General features: G+C 33.5%; 1 protein-coding gene across 1 annotated transcript in view; it reads right to left on the bottom strand.

Annotated features, from left to right (window-relative positions):
- Positions 1-12,890: 12,890 nt before the first annotated feature.
- The window catches only part of LOC148306980 (uncharacterized), a 30,323-nt gene continuing 27,746 nt past the window's right edge, over positions 12,891-15,467 (bottom strand). Inside the window, exon 20 of the mRNA XM_088264143.1 lies at positions 12,891-14,457. The gene's annotated coding sequence lies outside the window, so the exon portion shown is untranslated. The remainder of the gene's footprint in view (positions 14,458-15,467) is intronic.

Below are 15,467 nucleotides of genomic sequence, written 5' to 3'. Positions count from 1 at the left end.
GACTTGAGAACAATACATTCAAGTAAATAATTACAAAACAAAACAATCGCGTCAACTCCGCGATGAAATGCGAAACGGTTTTTTAATTGTATTTTAAACAATTTATTTAAAATTATTAAAAAAATTTAATAAACCAAATACATTTAAATTTATTTTTATACTAAAATATTTGTAAAAGCTTTTGAATATATGTATTTAAGCTAAATTGGCAGTGCATAACAGAGTACTAGTTCCCACCCTAAAGTATGGAAGTGAAACATGGAGTTGGATTTTTTGGAACTTGTATACATACATATATATACACACACACTCACTCACCCCAACCAACATAAGAATAGCATTATCGGAGGATTTTTTGTAATTGGCCATAGTTTGGTAAATTAATGTTGTATAATATATTGTTTTGGCTGTAAAAATCCCAAATAAAATAAAATAAAAATAAATAAAAAATATATCATATAATTTCACATTCTTTCTTGTGTGAACTGTCCACAGCATCGACGGTTGAATTGGTGCAATGCATGGAGGTGAAGCACGGAGTTAGTAAAAGAAGGATAAAAGTAGACCATATGCGGCAAAACCATGTATGATAGATGTTCGAATGGTGGTATAAGGAAATAATGCAAGGCTGAGATAAGGCATACACTCGTACTAACTTACCTTACACTTATGTACTTACCTATTTTTTTTTTTTTTGAAGATAAATATTTGTGTTTTTGTAATTTACACAAATATTTCAATTTCATACTATTTCTGTGAGCCTAAGCGGCTCATTATTAGAAATAGGTATCAAATTGCGCTAGAGGGGTTCGAACCGAGAAACTATTACTTAAGACCGCGACAGTAACTACGGGACCACAACCCAAAACTATCACTACACTTTTCGTTCGCCTCCGTTGTGCAATGGTCAGCACGCTCGGCTACCGTACTGGAGGTCTCGGGTTCGATTCCCAAGGGGGGTTAAATAAATATAAGTGATTTCTTCATTCTAATATTTATTCAATATTACCCTGGACTGGTACCTGAAACGGAGGGCTGATGACCTTTCCTTCATGTGTTAACGATCAAGATAACACTGCATTTATATGATGCAGTGCCCTATGCACCATCGGGTGCGGATGAGGGTTCGAATCACTACACTTACTTCGTAGCGTACAGGGATAGATTGTTTGCCTCTATTCAAATTAATAAAATCCCTATTTTCACATTGCAAAAAAACCCATAACAATGCGTCACCCTTACTTTATGGTATATGTATGACCGCAAGGCTAAGCAGTTTGACCGCATAGATGTATTTTACTGATAAATTGGTGACACATACATTTAATCATCAATTATGGTACAAAAGGGGAACACTTTGCTGATATAAATAGATTACCTCTTCCTGTATTCAATTTAAATGATAATTTTTCAAAACAATAATCCATACTGGGATTTACACTCCATCAGAATACTACGCATGATACTGAAAACAGTAGACCAGTGGTTCTTAACTTGTTGGATGCACCGAACTCCACCAGTTCATATGCACGAAACCATTAATAACAATGAACAAAACCATGATTTTCAATTTCAATTTCCTCTGTCGTTCTCTGCTCTATTTTCAAATACATTCGCCTCATAAATTTGTTTAAGCGTTCTTTCTTTTTTATTGTAACTGCAGACAGTTGGTAGAATTCCATATTGGATTGTTGGGTAATATATCCAAAATTAAACAAGGTTTATCGGAATAAATTCTACATTTATTTATGTATATGTTAATACGTGACGCGTTTCGTCTTATTAAGACATTATCAAACACTGTTCTTTCTTTACTCATTTGCCCCGCATGCCCAAACCAATACACCTATCTTAATTTTATTGATAATGCTTATCTCAGCCTTGTATTGGATATTGATCTGTTCCATGTGTCTGAAGGGGTATTCTGAAGCGGGATTCTTCTACATCTTTAATAAGAGTATTCTTGCTTATTTTTGAAATTTTGTTAATGTATATAAAATAAAACTCTTATCCGCACCCCAATGGTGCATAGGGCACTGTGTCATATTAACGCAGTGTTATCTCAATCGTTTACACATGAAGGAAAGGTGATCAGCCCTCCGCTTCAGGTACCAGTCCAGGGTAATATTGAATAAATATTACAGTGAAAAAATCACTCATATTTATTTTACCCCCCTTGGGAATCGAACCCGGGACCTCCAGAACGGTAGCCGAGCGTGCTGACCATTACACTACGGAGGCGGACATTGTTAATGTATACGCTTTATATTTTACTTTGCAATTTGTATGTTAATTATTGTTTCGCCTTGTTAGGGCATTATCAAACTAATTTGAAGATCAAATGGACTACGGTCCTTATGTAGCTCCTTATGTAGGTCCTAATGTAGCTATACAATTCTAAGTGACAGTTTTAACACGTGCAGCAATAGTTTATAACAAGCAACAATTGTCACAATATAATTTTTTATGTGTTTTTTGTTAATAAAATACAACTTAGACTCAAAAAATCTGTGTTTGATTTAAAATTAATGCATAAATTAAAATGGAGTTCTACAAATTAAACGCCAAGTCAATAAATAAATTTACTATTTGTGTTTAAAGTTATTATAATTTCATGTAATTCATGAGTCCTTTTATGGGGTTTGGTTCCGTTCGTTGGGTAGGTCAGCCCGCGTGATGTGCTTTTCAGTGTTGCCAGCCGGAGGATTGCTTGTCGTGGTAGTAGGGATCTACCCGAGTCATCGCAAAAGGAATGTCATCGAGAAAGGGGAAAAAATAAAACAAGTTCGTTGTAATAACTAATTTACTGATACATAAAATTGAATATTTCCTATTAAACATTTAGATTGTTTTTCCATTTACAAATGATTTTTCTTCGTTTTCGGCCATCTTATGAAGAAATGAAAGCCGAAACATTGTCTATGGAATACACAGACTTGCTCCATAGACGCAATGACACTTCCAAATCATAGACAGTAATTTCACTAAAGCAATGCCCACATATTCATACATTGAGATATCGTATTCTACACATTTAATACATACATAAGAGTTATCAAATATTGAGCAGATATATATACATAGATAATTTATAATTTGTTCGACACGTAAATTATACAATCAAAAACAAACATTTCCAAGCAATAACCGAGTTATGCGGGTACAAAATAAAGTAGTCTTAATACAAATGTATCACTCATAAATAATATGCAGTGCATTTATTAAAAAATCACCTTGTTTTTAAACTAAATACCATACTTTTAAATGCAAAATATTCTTGGTTTGGTAAAGACATTTGAGGGGGACATATTTCTTACATTTTTTTTACATTAAATAATAATTCTGCCATTTTGTTGGTAGTCTGATATGAAGGAATTGTGAGAGAAAAAGAAGCAAAACAATTTGTTTTCACCGTGTGATGCAAAATATAATTGCTGCCATGCATTATTTCACTGGTAATGAGAGACAAGCCAAATATTGCTAATTTTAATGACAAAGAGACAATTTAAATATGTACTCATTGCTTGTATTAATGATAATAAAAGGATGCCAAAGATTGCTCAGTTAAATGACAATGAGAAACAAGCCTAACCTAATATTAATGCTTTGAATGCTATTGCGAGGCAAGCCTAATATTGCTTATTTCAAAGGCAATGAGAGACAAGCCTATTATTGCTTATTTCAGTGACAATGAGAGACAAACCAATTCTTGCTTATTTCAGTCACAGTAAGAGACAAGCCTCATATTGCTTATTTCAGTCACAGTGAGAGACAAGCCTCATATTGCTTATTTCAGTAACAATAAGAGACAAGCCTCATATTGCTTATTCCAGTGGCAATAAGAGTTAAGCCTCATATTGCTTATTTCAGTGGCAATGAGAGACAAGCCTCATATTGCTTATTTCAGTAACAATAAGAGACAAGCCTCATATTGCTTATTTCAATGGCAATGAAAGACAAAATTAATTTTAGTACACAAGTCAATAGACAAAAGAGTAACATAATTTAAATAATGTATAAAATTTTATATTATGTGCAATAATTTAAAAAAATAGTTGTTTCCCATATAAATTTACCATGAATTTTTTTGTTTATTTGAGATCACCAATAATTTCATGTATTATTTTTGCACGAACATTGTAAAAATTGGTTAAAATCGCAACACCTCAAATGTCTTATTTGTAAATATGGCAACATATTCTATTAATATTGTAAAAACTAAAAAAAACTGGTATTCGGTAGTTTTGTACTACAGGTAGAGACAATATTTTCTTACAATGGCAATGTTGTGAATTTTGAACTGAAAAATACAGTGCCTCCTTGATGGTAAATACAATGCCGTGTCGCTATTGAAATGCCAAATCCGTACGTAATCCGTTACTATGACAATAATACAATTTTGTTGATAGAAAAATAACAAAAAAATATTCATTTTAAGACAATTGATCGCCGTAAATTGGGAGGTCAAGAGTTTTGTAGAATTGTTTGCATAGATTTATTTCATAAACATTACTAATGACGCAATGCAATGTTAAATGGTGATATTGTAGTCGTACAGGAGAAAGTGACCAACTAACAAAACGTAAAATTTTCAGGAGGGCCATTTAAGTCACTTTTGGTTTGCAAGAAAATAAACATCAATGCAGTTAGTAATTTCTAACAAGTCAATATATTATACTTGCAAGTTTAAATCCTTTGGGATTGTTTTCAGGGCAATATTACGCTAGTAAGATATCAAATAGTCAATGATCACGTTTTTGTAAAACAATGCATTTGGTCACTTTCTCCTGTATGACTACGATATGTATATGATACTGAGAAAAATTACTAATAATAGCCGATAGGATGTTGCCAAATCCAGGCCACGGCTTATATTTGATACGGGAGGCACTGTTTAACACAAATATTTTAAACTTCCTGTCTCGAAGCTGTATCAAATACTTCAATATGTTAATACGCTGTAATACCATATCCGGTTTTGTGTCAAAGTCCGGAAACGACTCTTGTAGACTGCCATCTATTGACAAGACGCCCAAATACTATTGTTAATGATGGATACAATATACAATCAGGTGTGGATTGAATTTGTCTTCTTCTATTTTAAATTTATTGCGATTAATTACATTTCATAAAAAGTGGTAAACTAACACATTGTTGGCGGGCAATTTTTTATCAACCCTGACCCTAATCACAAGTAACCGCAAACCCGATTCCGATCTGTACAATGTTTTCTGGCATCTTACGCTCTACCAAAAGTAAGCAAATAGAACGCTTATAAGCGTCCCCCGCTCCCTATCAAATGTATGTAAAAGATGCTTTTCAGCGTTTCCCGCAAACAACGCGTGAAGATCCACAAAATGACCTTGTCATGTGAATTTAGTCGCGGTTATACTGCAAAAAGGGTTGCCAGTAACAAAAGACAAATAGCGCTTAATCAGTTATGATTAAGTATTTAGGGAAAGCGAAAAACACCTACATCTTACAAATAAAGATGGCTGCTATGAAGAGTTAATTTCTCCGTCTAAAGATGTCCTGCATATTTTAAGTTCAAGTACTTGAGTTTATAAAATTGCGTTGTTCCGTCTGTTTGAGACGAGTCCTTCAGTTTTTCGGATACAGAATAAATGATAACAGGTTTGAAGAGTAAATGGTCACGGGAGGGGTCAAAGGTAGTAGAAGAAGAGAAAGATCTCCTTAAGATGGACTAACTAAATCAAGGCTGCCATCGGTGGTTTGAGCGATGCGGTTGGCAGTGTGTCTGTACAGGTGGAGGGCAACTAAACACAATGTTTTAAGGACACGGAGAAAGGATGATGACAATGAGGACATATTATTTTGAGAAATAAAAAGACAGTCATAAATTAAACCCTGAAGAGAAAACAGGTTGTTGCCGAAACTAGTTGGTTGTTAATAAAAATGTGAGTGGATCAAAAAACAAAGTCTTTTTATTTCTCAAAATAATATATCAATATGATCCACAAAGTTAATGCTTTCAATATTCAAAACACATTGAGGACAGTCTGATGAGGACAATGACGCAGGATAAGAAGAAGCGTATCAACATATCGCAGCATCTGGCCGAACTGTATAATTTATTTTCTAACCTCGCAAAGGTGACGATATTAAAAACTACAATTAACACGAAAAATATACAATATTGATAGTATTATATTATTATATATATATGTATAAATTACATGAATTACACTTTCCTTAATACATAAAAAATTATTATACAGAAAATACTTCATTAGTACATTTCGTTGAGTACATTTGACACAGGGTATAACAGACAACAACTGTTACATTAACATTAGGATATTATATTAAGACTTAATTACGGATGAATATTTTGGAATAAATTTTTTAATACATGGTTAATATTTAAATAAAAATAAATTGTATTAAAAAAAAAAAAAAACAAGGTGGTATTCTTTACTATAATAATGCAATGAACTCATATTGTAAATATGAGTTCATTGCATTATTATAATAAACTCGAGGTTAAAAGTCATTATTACGTTACATAGCATATAGTACAATGGAATAGAGTAATAAAACAGTATTTTTGGAATTATAAAATATTATATATTTATATATATAGTAATATACAGTGGAACTAAGTTATAACGGCCTTGACTGTTGCGTCCACTGTGATATATAATGTCACTTTTTAGCTGTGCGGTCAAATTGTGTGTCTTAGCGTTATCAAAAACCAGGTTTTATCGTCAATGAATATTGCCAACCTCATGTTATTTATTGCTTCATTCACACTTTTATACAGTAAAACCTATTATAACGCATTATTAAAAGTGGTTAATTCTTTAAATTATATTTTTACATTTAAACCAGCAAAAAGACTGAAATGAGTCATTTAAAATTAAAATATAATTTAAAAACATTAACCCCCTACAACGTTCCCATTGATAATGCGGTACCTATCTCAACATTATAGGGAGGTTTACTGTACTTAGTTTCAATATTTAATTTACTCAATTTAAAATGTAAGCAGGTTGTACAACTTATTTCATTACAATTTATTTTGGGCAAAAGAGGTATGTGTTAGGTTTTGTGCGATGTGTTTCTGTACTTTGGATCTTGCAGTTCTTTGTACGTTTCAATAAAGCGTGTTAACACACTATCTGCGGGCGGATTCACGCTCATAATAGAGATAAACATCTCTAAAAAGAAGTGATAACATTTAACCATACTGTATACATCGATATGAGATCAAAAGATGCCGCAAAAGTCATGCGTAAAAATAACTTACACGCAATTTACGACGAGTCAAGTGAAAAGGTAAAATTACCCTTTCCGCCCAACACCACCATTAACTATGATTTGTGTTCTTTGATTGAAGGTGCTTTCTTATAGTTGTATGGTGCCTCGGTCGGCCTGACCACCATAGACGAACTGATGATGGCAAACCATAGACGGCCGTGCAACAGCATGACGTCACCATGCCTTTATAAGCCATGACGAGGCAAAGTAGATCCTCTTTCGTCCCAAGCCACCGGAGCGACCTGACCTACCTTCAGTTGCCCATTTACCGCGCCTCGTCGTGAAAAAATTTGTAACATTTGAATAATTTGAATAAGTTATTTGTAAACAAAAATCTTTTGTGAAAATGAACGCGAATCATTCAAGTAATTTATTGATTTGGCGTTTAATTTGTAGAACTCCATTTTAATTTATGTATTAATTTAAAATCAAACACAGATTTTTTGAGTCTACTGAGTTGTATTTTATTAACAAAAACACATAAAAAATTATGTGTTTTTGTTAATAAAATACAACTTAGTAGACTCAAAAAATCTGTGTTTGATTTATTCTTTCATTTATTTAATATAAAACGCAACTTCTGAGGAGATAGTGGAAACGTGGATGCCCGTAATCAGTGCAAAACGCACACATCAAGTAAACACGCTTCCACAGTTGCATTATAACTGAGTTCTACTGTATATATAAAATAGCATAGTAGGAAATGCTCATAAACAAAAAGAAACACCCAATATTGAGACTAACTCTCTTGACTTTTACAATAATTTATCCACAGACTTCGCTTGATTTGTTTTCTCACGGCAGCCAACCAAACTTCGACCAGCATATCGCTCACTCCTTTCAACAACGTCATATATCAAAAATTGTTTCAGTTGTGCACGTTTTCGGAATGCCTAGAAAATATACTATATCCAAGCAAAAGCGGCATATTTTTAACTTAATATTTACCCGCTACAGGGCAGAAAGCGTTGTTTATGCATTTTGAAGAAAAGGTATTGTTCAATTATTTTTTTAAATAAACTAAATATTTTTCAAATGGAGAAAAAACCTTCAGGTTTTACCTAAAAAGATCTGTTGCACAGTAAAAAGTTCAATGAGTGGCTTGATATTTATTTTTAATACATTTTATTATATTTTTAAACTTTAAAAAAAAACAATCTCCTGAAAAATCAAGTTTTTTGATATATGACGTTGTTGAAAGGAGTGAGCGATATGACAAACCTTGTATCAAGCTTCATTAAGCGATCGAGACACTGCATCAATACGATGCAGTGCCCTATGTACCATTGAGTGCAGATAAGGGTTAGGAGAACATAAATTATATAATGACAAGTATTGTTTGTGGTACATATAAGGTTCTTTGATTGGGCCGTAATAACTCAATAACTCAAATAACTGGCTAGAACACTCAAGAAGGGTGAAAAGCCATTAAAAAGAAGAAGAAAATGAAGATGATTGGGCCGCTGAGAAAATAAGACAAAGTGTCGTCTATGACAGTGATTCCCAATCAGTGTTTCCTGCGTACTACTTCAAGAAAGACCTCAAACTTGCGTACCCTTTATCATGGTTATGATCAAAATTTTTATTATTTATTTTATTTAAATGTATTACCATCAAAATACAGTTCTCATGATGGCAAAAATCATTTTAATATGCACGCATACCCTATTAATAGTGGTGTGCAAAGAGAATTAATTATGGTAGACAGTAGAGGTAGGTAGTAAGGTAAGCTAGGTACTACTTACTAGGGTACGCAGTAGACCAAGGGCGGGCAACCCGCGGCCCGCATGCGGCCCTCCGGGTGTCTACTTGCGGCCCGCGGAGCAAATCACACATTTCTTTTCCTTTAGTGTACGCAAAACCATCAAAAGAACATTCCATCGATGCGTAGTTCGTATCATATCCCATATATGGGAGTATTTCACTATACTGACGATTTCAAGACCCATAATGGCGTCGAGTAGTAAAGACGTTGGACTAAAGAAAGAAGAGAATCAGAAGAACTGAGAAGTTTTTAAGACAGATGGACTATAAACTATTTTTTCGTGGAATTTAAAACAAAGCCAACATGCCTGATACGCAATGATTCTGTTTCCATCTTGAAAAAGTATAACATTAAACGGCATTACGAGGCCAAACATGCAAATAAATTGAAAAGTACCTAATAAATATGTAGGGAGGGTAGGTTCTGGTTAAGTTTTTATATGTCACGCGGGTAAGTTAGGAGAGGCACTGCTTTTCTGCCCCTGGATATTACCATACCTAAAAGTCAACAATGCTTTTAATGTACAAAATATTTTATATTTTATATTTTAAAAGCATTATTAACTTTTGAATTAAGATTACTTTTATGCAGTTTTTCATATCCCTGGGGTAACGCGGACCACTAATCGAGAATCACTGATCAATATGGAATACATTTAATCGTAGATAGTAAGGAATTCATGTGAATAAAATCGACACATATTACATAAGATAATTCAATAAATTTTAAATCTAAACCAATTTTTGGACATTATTCATAAAAAATAAATATACATATCATACAATGGTTTTAAAAATTGATCCAAGATTATAAAATGATACGGGGTGGCACAAAATTAATAACACCCTATCGGAAGATGTTATAGTTTTTACAAATGGCTTCGTATGTCAAGATGGAAAGACAGCTGGGAGTCGACATCCCAAGAGCGACATGCGGAGGCACAAACAGATCCCTACGTCAAGAAGCGTAAGAAGCGTCGTACGTCAATCATGTCTGACATTAGTGAACTGGACAGCTGCGGTATACAAACAGATTGATAAAGCGGACACAAATATGTATAACACTGGCGGCAGCCACTAGACGGAAATCATCTTTTTCACTTTAAATAATAATAAAATAAAAACCCTTATCCGCACCGAATGGTGCATAGGGCACTGCTTCATATAAACGCAGTGTTATCTTGATGGTTTACACATGAAGGAAAGGTGATCAGCCCTCCGCTTCAGGTACCAGTCTAGGGTAATATTGAATAAATATGACTGTGAAAAAATCACTTATATTTATTTTGCCCCCCTTGGGAATCGAACCCGGGACATCCAGAACGGTAGCCGAGCGTGCTGACCATTACACTACGGAGGCGGATAAATAATAATAATAAAATAAAAACCCTTATCCGCACCAAATGGTGCATAGGGCACTGCTTCATATAAACGCAGTGTTATCTTGATCGTTTACACATGAAGGAAAGGCGATCAGCCCTCCGCTTCAGGTACCAGTCCAGGGTAAATATTAAATAAATATTACAGTGAAAAAATCACTTATATTTATTTAACCCCCCTTGGGAATCAAACCCGGGACGTCCAGAACGGTAGCCGAGCGTGCTGACCATTACACTACGGAGGCGGATAAATAATAATAATAAAATAAAAACCCTTATCCGCACCAAATGGTGCATAGGGCACTGGTTCATATAAATGCAGTGTTATCTTGATCGTTTACGCATGAAGGAAAGGTGATCAGCCCTCCGCTTCAGGTACCAGTCCAGGGTAAATATTAAATAAATATTACAGTGAAAAAATCACTTATATTTATTAAACCCCCCCCCTGGGAATCGAACCCAGGACCTCCAGAACGGTAGCCGAGCGTGCTGACCATTACAGTACGGAGGCGGACACTTTACAAATAAAAAAAAAAAAAACAAACAAAAATCTTCATTGTATTAACATGCAAGTATTTCGGCTCAACACAGGCTATGCCTAAAGAGCCGTAATACATATAATTAATAAAATGTTTTGAAAAAAATGCATCTATGTACCGAAAATAAATAATAATAAAAAATAGATTTCCATCACTCAAGATCATTTTTTTTTTATTTCGTAAAAAAGGTATTCAAAAAAAAAATTTGACGTTTAATTTTAAGCCGCCCCGAATCTGTTTGTATACTACAGCTGTCCAGTTCACAAACGTCAAATATGATTGCCGTACGACGCCATTTGTAAAAATTTTAACATCCCCGATAGGGTGATATATTAGTTTTGCGCCACCCTGTAGAATACAGTGTCAATAACCTAAAAGCGAATACATAATATAAATTTGGTTGGCTAATCACAATATATTCTTTTTACAAATATTCAAACTAAATATAATTTTGTTTTATTTTCACGTAAAGTCGCGTACATCCATATTGCCAAGTTTGTAAAGCAAAAAAAGTCTATTATGCAGAATATTCGAACCCTTATCCGCACCCCAATGGTGCATAGGGCACTGCGTTATATAAACGCAGTGTTATCTTGATCGTTAACACACGAAGGAAAGGTGATCAGCCCTCCGCTTTGGGTACCAGTCCAGGGTAATATTGAATAAATATTAGAGTGAAAAAATCACTTATGTTTATTTGGCCCCCTCTGGGAATCTATCCCGGGACCTCCAAAATGGTAGCCGAGCGTGCTGATCATTACACTATGCAGAATATAAATGATTTTGTTTTTAAATGGAATTACATGGATATAATTAATCACTCAATAAGGTTGTAGGATGATAAAAGAGTCCAGATATTGGTTTTGTCTACTTTTGTTAAAAGTTGTTTTGTTGTTTTGAAAATTGAAGTTTTTAAAAAAAAAAAAAAAATATTAGTGTTTTTATTATTTACAAAAATATTTCAATTTCATACTGTTTCCGTGAGCCTAAGCGGCTCATAATTAGAAATAGGTATCAAATTATGGTAGAGTGGATTCAAACCGAGAAACTCTGACTCAAGAGTCCGCAACACTAACCACGGGACCACAATCCGACACATTATATGGCGTCATTGGTGCATTTAAAGCAAGAACTTGATAAAAAAAAATCCTAAATAAATCATTTGTTATCAGTCATCCTACAAACTTATTGAATGACGCGTTATATGTGTAATAGGAAATGATATTTTCTTTCATATATAATAACTTTTATATATTTCACGTATAATAATACTGATCGTTATATGGATGGAAAATACTTAGAGGACATTCACAAAGTTCTGTGTATAGTATTCAAAATGTGTATTTTTGGGAGAACTTTACTGAATAAAAGTCCCAAAACTATTATTGTGAGACTGAATGGACGATGTCACATAAGGAAAAATTAAATCAATAAAATCTCGTATGCAGGTAGGATGATAGTAAGGAAAGGGAATGTGGATGTGAAAAATACATCACAAACACCCAGACCGACTGAAAAAACCTATTTCTTCAATTAATTTTCCAATCGGCGGGGATCGAACCCGCGACGCCTACTTCACAGTCGAGCGTCTACCGCAACCGACCACACAGCAGCGACTACTAATGACATTCAATAAATGAGACCAAGATAACACCGCAACATGCAGTGCCCTATGCACCACTAAAGTGTCGTAGTGTTGTGATGAAAATTCCAACAACAAAAAAAATCACTCATTTGATTCCTAAACAATTTAAATAATATTAAAATTAAAATCACGTTACTCTTTTCTCATTAAATTTTAACACATTTATTACATCGTGTCATCGTTAGTGATGTAATATAAAATATTTAGCTAAAAAAATTGGTCTGAAAAATATTATAAAGAGGAAATGTAAAAATTCAGTCTAAGAGGGGAATTTTCTCTATGTTTTTTTATTTTTATTATTTTATTTTTACTTTTAAGACTATTTAATCTCCAAGAACTATGCACTATACGCCTCCCATATCGTAAAAATATATATGTCATATGAAAAAAACTATAATAATTAGCTAATATAGCGAAAATATGTTGAATAAAAACATAATTGGCACGTCAGAGTTTCAATCAGAGCATTTTTACAAAATGCTGTCGTAAAAAGCGTCCCCAAAGAGACTGTTACAGACACACCAGCGCGGTCCCTAAAAAGACCTTTACGATTTTTATTAATTGATTCGGCAGTCACTTTGTGGTAAAACCTATCCATTTTTAATCAATGTTTTACTTAGTAAATACCACTATTTCTTAAAATCTACTGTGACACGTGTTTCGATGCATTCCGCATCATTATACGGCGTTTGAAAATGATGCGGAATGCATCGAAACATGTGTCACATAACACGTAAAAGATTTAATTAAAAAAGACCTTTATGTTTAGAATCACTGGACTATAGTGGACTCTGTCACCCAGTATCAAATTATTTCCTATGTTTCCAACATATTTTAATATCATATATTTGAAATTAATGTCCTGCCGTTTTCGATATAAAATCTCCATTAAAACTCATCACTCAAAGGGTTAATTAATGTAAACACGACTAGTTTCGAGAAATACAAATGTACTCATCAAAGGGTGAAAATACAAACTGGTATTTTCACCTGTTTGACAACATCTATAGTTCTCAAAACTAGCCGTGTTTACAGTAAAAAACTCAAAAGTGGTCTTATGCGAATGTTTTATCATTTAAATTGTATGATGGCGGTAGCCGCAAATATCAACATAGCCAAATTTCAACATGTTAAAGTATAATGATTAAAGAAAACACTTGTTTTTAAACCACTTGAGTTTTATTAAAGACTACTAGTTTCGGAAGTGTTTTCTTTAATCATTGTAACATGTCTTACCATAAAGTAAATGCCGAAACAATAAATAAAATTAAAAAGTATAAATAATATATTTCTTTGGAATGATTTCCAAAGATGTCAATAGTGTAAAGAACAAGCTTAGCTTTGGCCCGAAAATTGTGTCAGATGTCGATAGTCGGTTGGCGTAAATTGAGGTTCCAATGTCGGTTACCGCGCTGTATATCAACCGAAGAAAAGCGCTGTCGCCGAAAGTGCGAAAAAATGCTGCAACTGAAACTCGGCCGCGGAATTGACGCCTTTAAAAATCTTTATCGTAAAACTAAAAATATATTTTAAATAACACATGCGTATTCGGTAAATCTAGAACATTGATATATGTATACAATATAAATATAAAAAGATCTAAAAACTTTACACTGGCTTCGTAAAAAAAATCGTTTACAGAGTAGTATTTTTGGAAGTATTATCGTAATTAGATTATATTCATGTGATCGGTGACAATGATGAATTAAAAAATAATTACATTGAGTATAAATTGTATAAAATCCCTCTACAAACCGTCGCTTGCTGCCGTAATGGCGTTAGATGAGGCGGCTTGCTTGTATGTGTGCGTGTACAGTCGACAGAATGGCGGCTATACTTATCTGAAAATCTAGCGAAAACATTTATTCATACTTTATATTTGAAGCACCATCTTTGTGATTCTCCATTTTATAATTAAAATGTAACTTTGTTTTAAAGTCACTATAAATATTTAATTATAACTTAATTATAATTTCTACCGGTTTCGAAGCTAACCGCTTCTTTATCAAGAGTAATTCCTTCTATATCAATCTTCTTTATCAAGCTAACCGCTTCTTTATCAAGACTAATTCTTGATTAAGAAGCGGTTAGCTTCGAAACCGGTAGACATTATAATTAAGTTATAATTAAATATTTATAGTGATTTTAAAACAAAGTTACATTTTAATTATTTATTTATACATTTTTTCTCAACATAGATGAATAAGAAAATGGAATATTGAGTATTTCTAGGGCTTATGACCTGTCACAAGCTGGTTAAGTGATCACTTTATTTATTTATTTTATTTATTTAAACTTCATGTACAGAAAATAAATAAGTACATTGGCGGGCTTATTGCTAAAAAGCAATATCTTCCAACCGATTAAAAAAGACTAGTGATATTGGTCAAAACGTTTGATGCCATATTGTATAGCTGTTTGCAATCAGAGGGTCTACCCTCTATAGTACTATCTATAGTACTTGAATATCAAAAAAAAAAAAAAATTACAAATTGATGATAATAAGGAAGGCAAAGGAAAACGGGAGTTTATGGAAGGAGATAGAGGGACACTTGCTCTATTATGGGCAGAATGGTGAAAGTTACACAGGTGTGTAAAGTAAACACTTGAGCCAGCCAAATGCCAGGCTGTGAGCCATGAGATGCTCAGACTTCACCTATGTTGTGATACCGATATAAAAATAACTAAGATAGGATGGATAAAAATAAATTAGACAAAACCCAGATTTGTGGACAATGATTTGTGCACACTCAAAATATTGTTTGTGTGTACACAATTGCGGGATGTTGTTATCACCGCCGTGTCACCAACATACCCACATTCACTACGGGAAGTGAATAAAGCGTGAGGGGAAAGTAC

Source organism: Brachycentrus maculatus, unplaced genomic scaffold (genome assembly GCF_059751285.1).
Source record: "Brachycentrus maculatus isolate JH-2025_06_01 unplaced genomic scaffold, ASM5975128v1 h1tg000216l, whole genome shotgun sequence".
Classification (NCBI taxonomy): Eukaryota; Metazoa; Arthropoda; class Insecta; order Trichoptera; family Brachycentridae; genus Brachycentrus; species Brachycentrus maculatus.
This window is presented reverse-complemented; position numbering and strand designations above follow the sequence as displayed.